Source organism: Lolium rigidum, chromosome 2, assembly GCF_022539505.1.
Source record: "Lolium rigidum isolate FL_2022 chromosome 2, APGP_CSIRO_Lrig_0.1, whole genome shotgun sequence".
NCBI classification, from domain to species: Eukaryota; Viridiplantae; Streptophyta; class Magnoliopsida; order Poales; family Poaceae; genus Lolium; species Lolium rigidum.
In genome coordinates, this window is record NC_061509.1 from 257,864,942 (window position 1) to 257,881,361 (window position 16,420).

Here is a 16,420-nt window from a genome sequence, read left to right on the forward strand (position 1 = left end):
ATGATGATGATCCCAATGAAGTCCAACTCGATGACGGTGGCGATGGCGACGATTTCCCCCTCCGGGAGGGAATTTCCCCGGCGGATTCCTGCTCGCCGGAGAGCTCTTTTCTCTCTGGTGTTTCTCCACCCCGCAGAGGCGGCTGTGTCTATTCTCGCTTATCCCCCGTGCCTTAGGTTTTTGGGTAGATGAAGTACGCGAAAGAGAGGAGGCCGAGAGGGGCTGTGGGCCCCCTCCCCATAAGAAATCTGCCATAAGTTGACAAAATAGAGGTGTCACTGAAACGTCAATAATTGCTACTTGTGACGTTACGGTGACGCTTTTCAAAACGTCGAAAGGTGGGAGTCAGCAGTGACTGCTTAAGACGTTCCACTTGAAAACATCGTAGAGCTTTGTGACGTTTTAAAATGTCACTGACGGCATGACGTTCCCAAAACGTCATGGGCACCTGCCCCCGAGTCCAGCGTGGCAATCCAACGTGGCAAAATTGTGACGAATTAGAAACATCGTTATCTAAATTCAGCCCGGTCCATTCAGCTCCTTATGTGGGCTGAGCCCATTAGTTCTAATTACTTTTTTCAGCTTTGTTGGGCCTTGGCCCGTAACTGACCCAATTACCTCTGCCTTTTTAGCTGCTGTACTTACTGGGCCTGGGCCAATTTTCATTGGGTCGTGGCCTTTTTAGGACCCATTACAGTTTTGGACCGGCAGTCAATAAGAACCAGTCAAGCTCATTATTAGTATGAACATAAAACTTAGCAAATTAATCAATTACATTGCAGCAACAAGAACCAATCAAGCTCATTATTAGTATGAACATAAAACTTTTGTCACGGTGACTTGGAGCAATAAGATTCAGTCATGCTCGTTATTACAATATAAACATAAAATTTCACTAGAGTTGTCTTCGGGATCTCCGACATGCATCTTGCTAGAAAATGATGTTGCACAAGTTGTCTTCGGGTTCTCCAGCTCCGAGGTTGTTCCGCAGCAGCTCAGTCCTACACAGCCCGAAACATCGCTTCGGGTCAACCCAAGTAAAATAAGCATCAAGGAACATAGTACACAACAAACTCTTCTTCACAGCAAGATACAACAATCGGAGAGTTGCTAAGCAAGCATAAAGTGGGCGTGAAGTGTGAGCACTGACATGCTATCGTGGCAATAAACAATGATAAGGGAACATAACATAGTATCTGCTACTTTGGTCCATGTAGCAGTCAATAAGCAAAACACGGAGTGACGGTGACCTGTGTAGCAGATAATGTGTGTATCTAGTAACTATGATTCTATTTTGAAACAGCCCACTTTACATATCTATGTTTAGACATGTGACATTTAACACACTTAAAAATCCATAATCATGCATTCAGGTGGCATGTATAGTAGCAGGATAATGTTGTGATCTCGCAGTAGTGATGCACAGTAGCAATGAACAATTGGTTTCATGTACAATGAACAAAACAAACGAGCATCAGGAAAGAAAATCATTGAACAAATAAGGGTTCACCTACTTCAGCCCTTGATACTCCATCTTGGCGAGTCTGGTACTGGGTGGCATCATGTAGCCATCGGGAGCTCACAAAAGTAGCAACTACAGCATGCTTCGGCTTCACTAGGACTCGGCGCATCCGGGACGGGTCGGTGGGCTTGCCAGGCTTGGGGCCCTGAATGACCGCGATGGATGGCTTCTTGTCCTTGTCTTTCTTGCCCCGCTTCTCGATGGTAGCTATCTCATGTGGTATGAGCTCCGAGATTGATTTCCACTACTGCTTGTCTGCACTAGCATGGAATTTCTCCTGGCTTTCTACGAAAATCTGCAGCACAACATAAATTTTCAGTGTTCATGGCTTCTTGTCATGCACACCGTAAGTTTTACTTAGAACTGAGAAATGCCCGCTCACGTACCTTCTCTCTTTCCCTGCTATGGACCTTATTTGTCTCACGAGTCTGTAGCTTCTTCTCATGAAAGCTATCTTGAACTCTTCGACTTCAAGCAATTATTTGGGCCCGTAGCTCCTTCTCCTTCCGTTCTTTTTCCTCGAGAACTAAAGCATTTTGCCTGAAACCAGAGTGATGCAGTTAGAGTTCAGATTATAGTCAGGGCAGAATCTAATAGTCTACAAGTGAAAAGATAATAAACAAAAATAGTGATGTCATTCAATTGATCAATTCCACAGAGTATTTTATGCCAGCTATCACATCGCATGGCCATTGACTAAACACATTTTAAAACTAGTTTATCGAGCCGTCCATATGATAACCGTCAGGGCAAAAAAAACATACTATAGGCATCACAATGTCTAGATCATGCATAGCGCACAATAAATTTAGGAACAATCATACAACACGATTTCATTGTTTCTAGAACTGTTGATTTACAGTCATAGATGAAATTAAATAAATAAACAGAGTTGACGATAGGCATGAAGCAAATCGCAAAAGATGTACCACATGGTGCAGATAAACAATGCAAGAGCAGCATACATGATTATGCCAGGCAAAACAAACAAACAAACAATCAGAAGTGCAAAACAATGCATGCTTGCAAACGAACAGGCTAGCTTCGTTCCTGCTATCTTACACCTTTGATCGTTTTTCATAGAGCTTATTTGGTGATTTGTGTAGTTCAAGCAGAGCAAATTCTTACGGCAGACAAAATGTCTAACATTATACAGCAGGACAGAAGCATCTGAAAGAGGTGATTTGCAGACCTCATCCCCATGGCGGACTGAGCATGATATCACCAAAATATCCAACATGGCCGGTAATATATAAGGAAGCTCTAGTTAGCTTCACAAGCCAGCCACATTTATGCTTACGCACTGGACTTGCATCTTTGCCAACCAAAAAAAGTTAATCCACGAATTACTCTGAGGAGCAACACTGCAGTTGCTTGCTATGGGTAATCAGCAGTGTCAAAGCCTGAACTACCTGCAATACTGCAGTTGGACTGTCACTAGCAGATTCAGTTCTACGAGCTGAAGCGTCATCAATCTACGCGAAATACAGGTTTTCCACACCGAGATTTCTGAACTAACTGAACTTTAGGGGACATAGCAGGACGGCGCATCAGATCTAACTCCAAGCGCCAGAACCCTAGCGCAGAGAGAAGCATGAGACGGAAACGGCACATGCCAAAACGGATCGGGGGACGGTGCTCACCTGCGCCACTCGCGGAGGAGGGCGTCTCCTCCCTGCCCATCTCGGCGGGCAGGGGCAGGATGGGGCCACCGTCATCGCCGCCGAAGTCGGACTCGGGGAAGAAGGGCGAGGGGGAGTACCCCCCGGAGACGTGGCGGACCGGGATGGCGCCGCCGTCCGAGTCGACGACGATCTCCTCGTCCACGTCCGCGTCCTCGTCGGCGCCGCCGGCGTCGGGGAAGGAGGAGTAGCCCGCGTCCGCGAAGGAGGCCGTGCGCGGGAGCTCGTCGTCGGCGAAGAAGGGGTCCATGGTGGCCGGCCGGTGGTGGGAGAGGCGGAGGTTTCTTGGGCGGCGCAGTGCACGTTGCGGTGCGGTGCGCGTCAAAATGGCTAGGGTTTCTGGCCGGCGGGGCGGTCTGGGTCGGTTTTGTTGGAGTGGTTTGGTCGGTCGCTCGTGGTTTGGACTGGTCGTCGCGCGCGTGCCCAAAATCTTTAGGCGCCAATGGGAAAATCCAGCGCAGCAATTTCGGTTCATGTTTGGTACGTTGTATGCATTGGACGGTTGAGATCCAAGTCTGGGGCTGATCCTTGGTAGGTTGTTTCCTGGCTTCTGATTGGCTAGATTTTTTTTTGGCCTGCTAATGACGTTTTGACCTGAATTGCCAATGACGTTTTTGCCCAATAACATCACGATTTTCTAGGGTTTTGCCCCCCCTCCCCCCCCGAGTGGCCAAGGACGGTCAAAACTAGGAACGTCATAAAGCCATGACATTTTGATTTCCAGTCATAAAACAAACGTCATATTATGGCAGATTTCTTGTAGTGCCTAGCCATCGACTATAGAGGAACAACTGTCATAAGCAAGTATCAGGGTACCATTCGATTTTGAGGAACAACTGGGTTTAATCCTTCTTCATTGAGTGATAAGGGGATTTCTTACAAAGAGGAGCCGATTGCTCGGGAAAGGGAACAAAAGGAGAACAGAGTGCTACTGCTAATCCTATGCTAGTAGTCCCTACTCTAAGGGTTGTCGTTGTCCTCGTTGTCACCGTGGTAGCCGCTGTCACTGCTGCTGACGAGTTCTTCGTCGCTGCTGCCGTAGCTTTCAACAGGGGCTTCTTCCTCCTCATCATCGGCGTCTTTATCGTCATCTGACCAAGCCCAACCGCGAAAGCGCTTTGCTGGCGGCTCGTCGGAGGAGGTGTCGTCCTCCTTTTCCTCCTTCTTGTCGGAGGAGGTGTCGTCGTCCTCGTCATCCTCTTCTTCCTCTTCGACGGAGGAGGTGAGTTTACCCCAGAAGGAGAGGTCATCATCACTCTCCGCTTCCAGTTCTCCGTCAATGAGGAACCGGTGGTCGTCCTCCCCGTCAGTTAGGGGCAGGTCACCATCTGACCAGACGAGGGCCTCGGGTGGGCCGTCTGGCACGAAATCGAAGTTCCACTCCTGCTCATCCCAATGCTTGGGATCGCGCCTATTGTACGCCTCCATCTGGTCGTACTCTGGAATCAGCTCACTCGAGGAAGAGGACTGGAAGGAAGAGGAAGAGGAGGAGGAGGAAGACATGGTAGAAGAGGGTTTTTGGGCCGACGGCTGGTGCAGAGTAGAGGATGAAGAAGCAAACTGCTCAACATGGTTAAATAAAGGGGATGTGGTGGAAATTTAATGCTGTGGTGATTTCCGAGGACGTGGTGCCAAAACTGACGAATCGTGCAGAAGTTGAGAGGACAGGGTATCATGATGGAAAGATACTGAAGCGGTTCTGCTCTGCCACGACATGACCCTTCGAAGGAAAAATAGAGTGGTTTTGAAATTATCATTACCAAAACCAGGGGGCATGTGTTATCACTAGATTTTGGCCAAATCAGGAGATGGGCCGTAATTGAGATGGGCTTGAAGGATACACACGTGGAGCGTCTTTGAAGCGGCCTTGCACGAAGAGTTTGGGCTAGATTGCCCGTGTATCTGTATTATAGTAGATTGCATCTTAGTTTAGAATTAAAAGATAGAGTTTAACCCGTACACGGTTAGGTGTACGTTCGAATTAGAAAGTCCCTTGGACTATAAATATGTACCTAGGGTTATTGAGAAAGGAGGACAATCACGTTCACAACAAACACAAACCAGGCGCATCGCCACCCCTTGTTTCGAGGGTTTCTTCCGGGTAAGCATCATGCTGCCTAGATCGCATCTTGCGATCTAGGCAGTATACGTTTATTCGTTATCTTGTGTTGCTCGTGCTGAAGCGTTGTTGATGGCGAGTAGCACTACATATCGTAGATGTTTTGGGGCTTGCATTGATGCTTTTCTTATACATATTTGCTTAGCTATGCCGTCCCTCGATATCTAGCTGCCCTTATACCTATCCAGGTGTAAGGGCAGCACCTTGCTTGTTCGTTATTTAGTAGATCCAATCTGTTATAGTTGCTCCTTGTTCTTCAAGGATTAGTTTAATATCCGTCTGGTTAGGCCTTGCAAACGGGTTGAACGATCCGATAGTGCGTAAGGTGTGGTTTGTTAGCCCTAAGAGGGATTGTTCCGGGAATTGACTTAATGTTGGTTTTTAGGCCTCTTTTAGGGTTAGTTTTCTATCATCTTTCGTGTCTATTAGGCTCAACTATGCGTATGATGTTCCGATCATGCGGTGAAAACCCTAAACTGTTGTGGATTGGTTTAACTTTGTATTGACCAAGCAGGATCCCCATGTCATCGTGAACCCAACGTGAACCATGGGGCAATCGGCTCTTTGAGCCGATCCACAGGGCAACCTGAGAGACGATCGAGCTCATATTTAATGTTTACGTGTCTACCATGCAGGAGACTAATCGAAGCAATCCAACACCTTCCTGACCAGGTATAGGTCAGGTGGCACGCCCTTGCAACCGCCAGGACGTGTGCCGAAACATTGCGGGACGACGTCGAGGGACCAGGGCCCACCCAGCAGTCTTGGCAGCCTCCCGGCTCTTCGTGTTGCTTAACCACTGCTCGCCGGTGGGTTTTGGCAGGCAACATATACCAACGGGGGTTCAGGTTGTTGTCACTCCGGCAACCCCACAATTAGCAAACGAATACAAGATGTACTCCCCTAGGCCCATAAAGGTGAAGTATCATGTAGTCGACGTTCACATGACACCACTAGAAGAATAACACCACAACTTAAATATCAAACCATTAAATATTACTCAACATAGTTCACTACTAACATTTAGACTTCACCCATGTCCTCAAGAACTAAACGAACTACTCACGAGACATCATATGGAACATAATCAGAGGTGATTTGATGATGGATAACAATCTGAACATAAACCTTGATCCAATGGTTTCACTCAATAGCATCAATAACAAGTAGTAATCAATACCGGGAGAGTTTCCCCTATGAAATATTCAAGATTCAACCCTAGATGTTACAGCGGAGACGAGGTGCAGTGGTGGAGATGGCGGTGTCGATGGTGGAGATGATGATGATGATGATCCCAATGAAGTCCAACTCGATGACGGTGGCGATGGCGACGATTTCCCCCTCCGGGAGGGAATTTCCCCGGCGGATTCCTGCTCGCCGGAGAGCTCTTTCTCTCTTGGTGTTTCTCCACCCCGCAGAGGCGGCTGTGTCTATTCTCGCTTATCCCCCGTGCCTTAGGTTTTTGGGTAGATGAAGTACGCGAAAGAGAGGAGGCCGAGAGGGGCTGTGGGCCCCCTCCCCACAAGGCGGCGCGGCCAGGGCAGGGCCTGCGCCGGCCTATGGGGGGCCCATGGCAGCCCTCCTCGGCTCCTCCTTTTGGCTGGCTCATTCTTCTGGAAAAATAAGATGTTCGGGGTAATTTCCGTCAATTGTTGATCATCAGGAATATGGCGTCCTGACGGTGCTTTTTCCAGCAGAATCCTGACTCCGGTGAATAATTCTCCAATAATCATGAAACATGCAAAATAGGTGAAATAACATAAGTATCATCTCTAAATATGAAATATATCAATGAATAACAGTAAATTATGATATAAAATAGTGATGCAAAATGGACGTATCAACTCCCCCAAGCTTAGACTTCGCTTGTCTCCAAGCGAAACTGAGCTCAGTAAACAATACCACATGTTTATGGAGTGAAGAGTCGATAAATAAAATACGGATAAGAAGCATCACACTTATTAATTCACACAAGACATTCTAGTAAACATTTTCCTCATATAACTCAACTTGAAATAAGTAAAGAGAAATCACAAATAAAGGTGCACAGGAAATCATAATTGGTTATGGCAAACTTTGTTCTTGGTCAAAGAACTATTAACATATTGTACTTATCTTCCGAGCAAAGCCTTTATATTAGAACTTTTATGGCAGAGCTCACATCCTTAATCATAACAATCTCCTCATAATCATTGATAGCCTTCAAAGTCATATTCATTCAGATAAAATTTGTACTAAACAAGGAAGAGTAAAAGGCACGATTAAATAGATCATAATATAAATGGTTGGATCACAACAACTCAATTGCTTGCATGAGACGGAGGGAAATAGGTTTACTGACTCAACATAAAAGTAAAAGATAGGCCCTTCGCAGAGGGAAGCAGGGATTAAATCATGTGCTAGAGCTTTTTAAGTTTTGAAATCATATAAAGAGCATAAAAGTAAGATTTTGAGTGGTGTTTGCTGTTGTCAACGAATTGTAGTGGGCACTCTAACCCCCTTGCCAAACAGACCTTCCAAGAGCGGCTCCCATAAAGGACGTTATCTCTACTAGCAAGGTAGATCATCCACCTTCTCTTTTGTTAACACATGTATTTTAGTTTTATTTATGGATGACACTCCCCCCAATCTTTGCTTTCTCAATCCATGGCTAACTGAATCCTCGGGTGCCTTCCAATATTTCTCATACCATGGAGGAGTGTCTATTGCAAAATTAAGTTGCTTACTGATAAATCAGGGCAAAACATGTGAAGAGAATTATTAGTGAAAGTTATTAATTGGGGCTGGGAACCCCGTTGCCAGCTCTTTTTGCAAAATTATTGGATAAGCGGATGTGGCACTAGTCCATTGGTGAAAGTCCGCCCAACAAGATTGAAAGATAAAACACCACATACTTCCTCATGAGCTATAAAACATTGACACAATTAAGGAGTAATATAGTTTGAATTATTTAAAGGTAGCACACGAAGTATTTACTTGGAGTGGCGCAAAATACCACATAGTAGGTAGTTATGGTGGACACAAATGGCATGGGTTTGGTTTAAGGTTTTGGATGTATGAGAAGCATTCCCTCTCAGTGCAGGTCTTTGGCTAGCAAGGTTGGGTAGCAAGCATAAGAGTTGAGGGAAACAAACAAATATACATGTGATAGAAACAATCATGCATCTTTCTTGTAAGCACAAGCAATTTTAACTTCAGAATACTAAACTCATTAGCTAACAAGAAAGAAAGATAATAAAGTAATATATATATACATGTATTTCCTCTTTTCTATTTAAACTCAAAGTGTTGTTGCTATTGACCAATGCTAAGTTTGCCAAAACCAAATAGATTTACTTGATGCTCCCAAAGTGATATCAATGCTAATGACAATACGAATCATATAACAGAAATTGCAAACTAAAATAAGGTGTGCAAAAAGTAAATGATAAGACTTCTCATTAATATTCCATAACGATAACTCACACCAAGGGATACATAGATAACCAACTAAGAGAGAGATACTTCCACACTACAAACCATCCTATATGATAACTTCCCTACTCATGATATGACACTACTTGATAGTAAAAAGGTAAAGATAGTGATGATGTGATACCGCGGCACTCCCCCAAGCTTGGAACAAACCAAGGGGGTGCCAATACCAATGATGAATTACTCCTTCGGTGGCGATGGTGGAACGACCCTGATGGGGGTGAGGAACCGCTCTAGCATTCTGCGAAGTCGATTGTTCTCATCCTGAAGAATCTCTGATACGTCTCAAACGTATCTATAATTTCTTATGTTCCATGCTACTTTTATAACAATACTTGCATGTTTTATACATACTTTACATCATTATTATACATTTTCCGGCACTAACCTATTAACAAGATGCCGAAGCGTCGATTCTTGTTTTCTGCTGTTTTTGGTTTCAGAAATCCTACAAAGGAAATATTCTCGGAATTGGACGAAATCAACGCCCAGGGTCTTATTTTTCCGCGGAGCTTCCAGAAGACCGGAGGGGTTACGAAGAGGGGCCACGAGGGCCCGACACCATAGGCCGGCGCGGCCAGAGGGGGGCTCGCGCCGCCCTATGGTGTGGCTCCCTCGCGCTGCCTCCTGACCTACCCTTCCGCCTACTTAAAGCCTTCATCGCGAAACCCCCTGTACCGAGAGCCGCGATACGGAAAACCTTCCAGAGATGTCGCCGCCGCCAATCCCATCTCGGGGGATTCAAGAGATCGCCTCCGGCACCCTGCCGGAGAGGGGAATCATCACCGGAGGGCTCTAAATCATCATGCCCGCCTCCGGATTGCTGTGTGAGTAGTTCATCCTTGGACTATGGGTCCATAGCAGTAGCTAGTTGGTTGTCTTCTCCGCTTGTGCTATCATTGTTTAGATCTTGTGAGCTGCCTAACATGATCAAGATCATCTATTTGTAATGCTACATGTTGTGTTTGGCGGGATCCGATGAATCTAGAATATTATGTCAAGTTGATTATCAATCTATCATATATGTGTTGTTTATGTTCTTGCATGCTCTCCGTTGCTAGTCGAGGCTCTGGCCAAGTTGATACTTGTAACTCCAAGAGGGGGTATTTATGCTCGATAGTGGGTTCATGCCTCCATTTAATCAGGACGATGACGTAAAGTTCTAAGGTTGTGGATGTGCTTGTTGCTACTAGGGATAAAACATTGATGCTTTGTCTAAGGATATTTGTGTTTATTACATTACGCACCATACTTAATGCAATTATCCGTTGTTTACAACTTAATACTGGAGGGGTGCGGATGCTAACCCGAAGGTGGATTATTTAGGCATAGATGCATCGTTGGATAGCGGTCTATGTACTTTGTCGTGATGCCCTGATTAAATCTCATAGTAATCATCATTGATATGTATTGAATCTTTATTTGTCAATTGCCCACCTGTAATTTGTTCACCCAGCATGCTAGTTATCTTATTGGAGAGACACCACTAGTGAACTGCGGACCCCGGTCCATTCTTTTACATCTGAATACAATCTACTGCAATCATTGTTCTTTATTGTTCTTTGCAAACAAACATCATCTTCCACTCGATACGTTTAATCCTTTGTTTTCAGCAAGCCGGTGAGATTGACAACCTCACTATTACGTTGGGGCAAAGTACTTTGATTGTGTTGTGCAGGTTCCACGTTGGCGCCGGTTTCACTGGTGTTGCGCCGCACTACACTCCTCTACGGGTGCTTCTATTCTTGTAGACAGTGTTGGGCCTCCAAGAGCAGAGGTTTGTAGAACAGCAGCAAGTTTCCCTTAAGTGGATTACCCAAGGTTTATCGAACTCAGGGAGGAAGAGGTCAAAGATATCCCTCTCATGCAACCCCGCAACCACAAAGCAAGAAGTCTCTTGTGTCCCCAACACACCTAATAGGTGTACTAGTTCGGCGAAGAGATAGTGAAATACAAGTGGTATGAATGAATATGAGCAGTGAGTACGGCACCAGAAAATAGCTTGTCGGCGTGCGGTTGATGGTAGTAATATTGCGGGAAGTAAACATGCGGTAGTAACGCAGCAGAGTAACGTAGGTAAAACAGTAAACAAGCAGCGATAGCAGTATTTAGGGACAAGGCCTAGGGATTAGACTTTCACTAGTGGACACTCTCAACTTTGATCACATAACGTAATAGATAAATGCATACTCTACACTCTCTTGTTGGATGATGAACACATTGCATAGGATTACACGAACCCTCAATGCCGGAGTTAACAAGCTCCACAATTCAATGTTCATATTTAAATAACCTTAGAGTGCATGAAAGATCGAAACGACTAAACCAAGTACTAACATAGCATGCACACTGTCACCTTCATGCTTATGTAGGAGGAATAATACACATCAATACTATCATAGCAATAGTTAACTTTACAATCTACAAGAGATCATGATCATAGCATAAACCAAGTACTAACACGAGTGCACACACTGTCACCATTACACCGTGTAGGAGGAATAAAACTACTTTAATAACATTGCTAGAGTAGCACATAGATAAATTGTGATACAAAACACATTGCAATCATAAAGAGATATAAATAAGCACTTCACTATGCCATTCATAACAGTGAATAAGTATTACTGTGAAATATAGCCTAAGAGACCCACACGGTGCACACACCTGTCACCTTTACACACGTGGGACAAGGAGTCTCCGGAGATCACATAAGTAAAACTCACTTGACTAGCATAATGACATCTAGATTACAAGCATCATCATATGAATCTCAATCATGTAAGGCACCTCATGAGATTATTGTATTGAAGTACATAGGAGAGATTAACCACATAGCTACCGGCACAGACCTCGAGCCTCGATGGAGAACTACTCCCTCCTCATGGGATCAGCAGCGGTGATGAAGATGGCGGTGGAGATGGCAGCAGTGTCGATGGAGAAGCCTTCCGGGGGCACTTCCCCGCTCCGGCGGCGTGCCGGAACAGAGACTCCTGTCCCCCAGATCTTGGCTTCGCAATGGCGGCGGCTCTGGAAGGTTTCGCGTACCGTGGCTTTTTTCGTAAGGGTTTTCGATGCAGGGGCTTTATATAGGCGAAAGGGCAGCCTCAAAGGGTCGAAGGGGCGACCACACCATAGGCTGGCGCGGCCAGGGCCCATGCCGCGCCACCCTATCATCTGGAGCCCACAGGGCCCCCCTCTGGCGGCTCTCGGGTGTTCTGGATGCTTCTGGGCAAAATAGGAACCTGGGCGTTGATTTCGTCCAATTCCGAGAATATTTCGTTACTAGGATTTCGAAACCAAAAGCAGCAGAAAACAGAAGCGGCACTTCGGGATCTTGTTAATAGGTTAGTTCCTGAAAATGCACGAATATGACATAAAGTGTGCATAAAACATGTAGATATCATCAATAAAGTAGCATGGAACATAAGAAATTATCGATACGTCGGAGACGTATCAGCATCCCCAAGCTTAGTTACTGCTCGTCCCGAGCGAGGTAAAACGATAACAAAGATAATTTCTTAAGTGACATGCCATCATAACCTTGATCATACTATTGTAAGCATATGTAATGAATGCAGCGATCAAAACAATGGTAATGACATGAGTAAACAAGTGAATCATAAAGCAAAGACTTTTCATGAATAGTACTTCAAGGCAGGCATCAATAAGTCTTGCATAAGAGTTAACTCATAAAGCAATAATTTAAAGTAGAGGTATTGAAACAACACAATGGAAGATTAATTTTCAGCGGTTGCTTTCAACTTGTAACATGTATATCTCATGGATAATTGTCAACATAGAGTAATATAACAAATGCAATAAGCAAGTATGTAAGAATCAATGCACAGTTCACACAAGTGTTTGCTTCTTGAGATGGAGAGAAATAGGTGAACTGACTCAACAATAAAAGTAAAAGAATGACCCTTCGCAGAGGGAAGCATTGATTGCTATATTTGTGCTAGAGCTTTGGTTTTGAAAACATAAAGAGAGCATAAAAGTAAAATTTTGAGAGGTGTTTGTTGTTGTCAACGAATGGTAGTGGGTACTCTAACCCCCTTGCCAGACAAACCTTCAAAGAGCGGCTCCCATTTTATTTTATTTTTGGGTGGCACTCCTTCCAACCTTTCTTTCACAAACCATGGCTAACCGAATCCTTCGGGTGCCTGCCAACAATCTCATACCATGAAGGAGTGCCTTTTATTTTAGTTTTATTATGTTGACACTCCTCCCCACCTTTGCTTTCTCAAGCCATGGCTAACCGAATCCTTCGGGTGCCGTCCAACAATCACATACCATGGAGGAGTGTCTATTTTTGTTAATTAATTTGGGACTGGGAATCCCATTGCCAACTCTTTTTGCAAAGTTATTGGATAAGCGGATGAAGCCACTAGTCCATTGGTGAAAGTTGCCCAACAAGATTGAAAGATAAACACCACATACTTCCTCATGAGCTATAAAACATTGACACAAATAAGAGGTAATAACTTTTGAATTGTTTAAAGGTAGCACTCAAGCAATTTACTTTGGAATGGCGGAGAAATACCATGTAGTAGGTAGGTATGGTGGACACAAATGGCATGAATATTGGCTCAAGTATTTGGATGCATGAGAAGTATTCCCTCTCGATACAAGGTTTAGGCTAGCAAGGTTATTTGAAGCAAACTCAAGGATGAATCGGTGCAGCAGAAACTCACATAAAAGACATATTGTAAACATTATAAGACTCTACACCGTCTTCCTTGTTGTTCAAAACTCAATACTAGAAATTATCTAGACCTTAGAGAGACCAAATATGCAAACCAAATTTTAGCAAACTCTATGTATTTCTTCATTAATAGGTGCAAAGTATATGATGCAAGAGCTTAAACATGAGCACAAAAATTGCCAAGTATCACATTATCCAAGACATTTTAGCAATTACTACATGTAGCATTTTCCAATTCCAACCATATAACAATTTAACGAAGAGGAAACTTCGCCATGAATATTATGAGCTAAGAACACATGTGTTCATACGAACCAGCGGAGCGTGTCTCTCTCCCACACAAGGATGAACTTATTCAGAGAACGAAGATAACAAAACAAAAATAAAAGCACACACAGACGCTCCAAGTAAAGTACATAAGATGTGACCGAATAAAAATATAGTTTCACTAGAAGAAACCTGATAAGTTGTCGATGAAGAAGGGGATGCCTTGGGCATCCCCAAGCTTAGATGCTTGAGTCTTCTTAAAATATGCAGGGATGAACCACCGGGGCATCCCCAAGCTTAGACCTTTCACTCTTCTCGATCACATTATATCACCCTCTTCTATTGACCCTTGAAAACTTCGCCACACCAAACTTCAAGCAAACTCATTAGAGGGTTAGTGCATAATCAAAAATTCACATGTTCAGAGGTGACACAATCATTCTTAACACTTCTGGACATTGCACAAAACTTCTGAAAGTTAATGGAACAAAGAAACTCATTCAACTTAACAAAAGCGGCAACGCGAAATAAAAGGCAGAATCTGTCAAAAACAGAACAGTCCGTAAAGACGAATTTTAAAATGGCACCGAGACTTGCTCAAACGGGAAAACTCAAAACTAATTAAAGTTGCGTACATATCTGAGGATCACGCTCGTAAATTGGCAGATTTTTTCGAATTTTCTACGAGAGACTTATGCCGAATTCGTGACGGACGACAATGCTGTTTACGCATGACGATCCCAAATATAACATCAACTTTAACATAGAAACTTTACTTGGCACAAAAACATGATAAGGAGAGGTTGCTACAGTAGTAAACAACTTCCAAGACTCAACAAAACAAAAATTGCTATAGTAAAATAAACACATGGGTTATCTCCCAAGAAGTTCTTTCTTTAAAGCCATTAAGATGGGCTCAGCAGTTTTAATGATGCACTCGCAAGAAATAAGAGTTGAAGCAAAAGAGAGCATCAAGAGGAAAATTCAAAACACATTTAAGTCTAACATGCTTCCTATGCATAGGAATCTTGTAAATAAACAAGTTCATGAAGAGCAAAGTAACAAGCATAGGAAGATAAAACAAGTGTAGCTTCAAAAATTTCAGCACATAGAGAGGTGTTTTAGTAACATGAAAATTTTTACAACCATATTTTCCTCTCTCATAATAACTTTCAGTAGCAACATGAGCAAACTCAACAATATAGCTATCACATAAAGCATTCTTATCATAAGTCTCATGCATAAAATTATTACTCTCCACATAGGCATAATCAATTTTATTAGTTGTAGTGGGAGCAAATTCAACAAAGTAGCTATCATTATTATTCTCATCATCAAATATAGGAGGCATAGTATCATCAAAGTAAATTTTATCCTCAATGCTTGGGGGACTAAAAATATCATGCTCATCAAAGCCAGCTTCCCCAAGCTTAGAATTTTCCATAGCATTAGAACCAATAGTGTTCAAAGCATTCATATTAATATGTTCCATGGGTTTTTTAATTTTCGCATCAAACCATCCATGTCTTAAATCAGGAAATAGAATAAGAAGGTCATTGTTGTCCATTATGCCTAACTAGTGTAAACAAGAAACCAAATGTCGCAATTGCAGAGTCTAAAGGAAATAGCTTCGAGCACACACACAATGGCGCCAGAAAAGTACTGTTACCTGGAACCGAAGTATGAGTGCCTTTTACCTTTCCTCCCCGGAAACGGCGCCAGAAAAGTGCTTGATGTCTACGGGTGCTTCTATTCTTGTAGACAGTGTTGGGCCTCCAAGAGCAGAGGTTTGTAGAACAGCAGCAAATTTCCCTTAAGTGGATTACCCAAGGTTTATCGAACTCAGGGAGAAAGAGGTCAAAGATATCCCTCTCATGCAACCCTGCAACCACAAAGCAAGAAGTCTCTTGTGTCCCCAACACACCTAATAGGTGTACTAGTTCGGCGAAGAGATAGTGAAATACAAGTGGTATGAATGAATATGAGCAGTAGTACGGCGCCAGAAAATAGCTTGCTGGCGTGCAGTTGATGGTAGTAATATTACGGGAAGTAAACATGCAGTAGTAACGCAGCAGTAGTAAAGCAGTAAAACAGTAAACAAGCAGCGATAGCAGTATTTAGGGACAAGGCCTATGGATTAGACTTTCACTAGTGGACACTCTCAACTTTGATCACATAACAGAATAGATAAATGCATACTCTACACTCTCTTGTTGGATGATGAACACATTGCGTAGGATTACACGAACCCTCAATGCCGGAGTTAACAACCTCCACAATTCAATGTTCATATTTAAATAACCTTAGAGTGCATGAAATATCGAAACGACTAAACCAAGTACTAACATAGCATGCACACTGTCACCTTCATGCTTATGTAGGAGGAATAATACACATCAATACTATCATAGCAATAGTTAACTTCGCAATCTACAAGAGATCATGATCATAGCATAAACCAAGTACTAACACGAGTGCACACACTGTCACCATTACACCGTGTAGGAGGAAAAAAACTACTTTAATAACATTGCTAGAGTAGCACATAGATAAATTGTGATACAAAACACATTGCAATCATAAAGAGATATAAATAAGCACTTCACTATGCCATTCATAACAGTGAATAAGTATTCTGTGAAATATAG

General features: G+C 43.4%; 1 pseudogene; it reads right to left on the reverse strand.

Annotated features, from left to right (window-relative positions):
• Positions 1-1,487: 1,487 nt before the first annotated feature.
• Positions 1,488-3,454, reverse strand: LOC124690811 (annotated as a pseudogene).
• Positions 3,455-16,420: the final 12,966 nt, after the last annotated feature.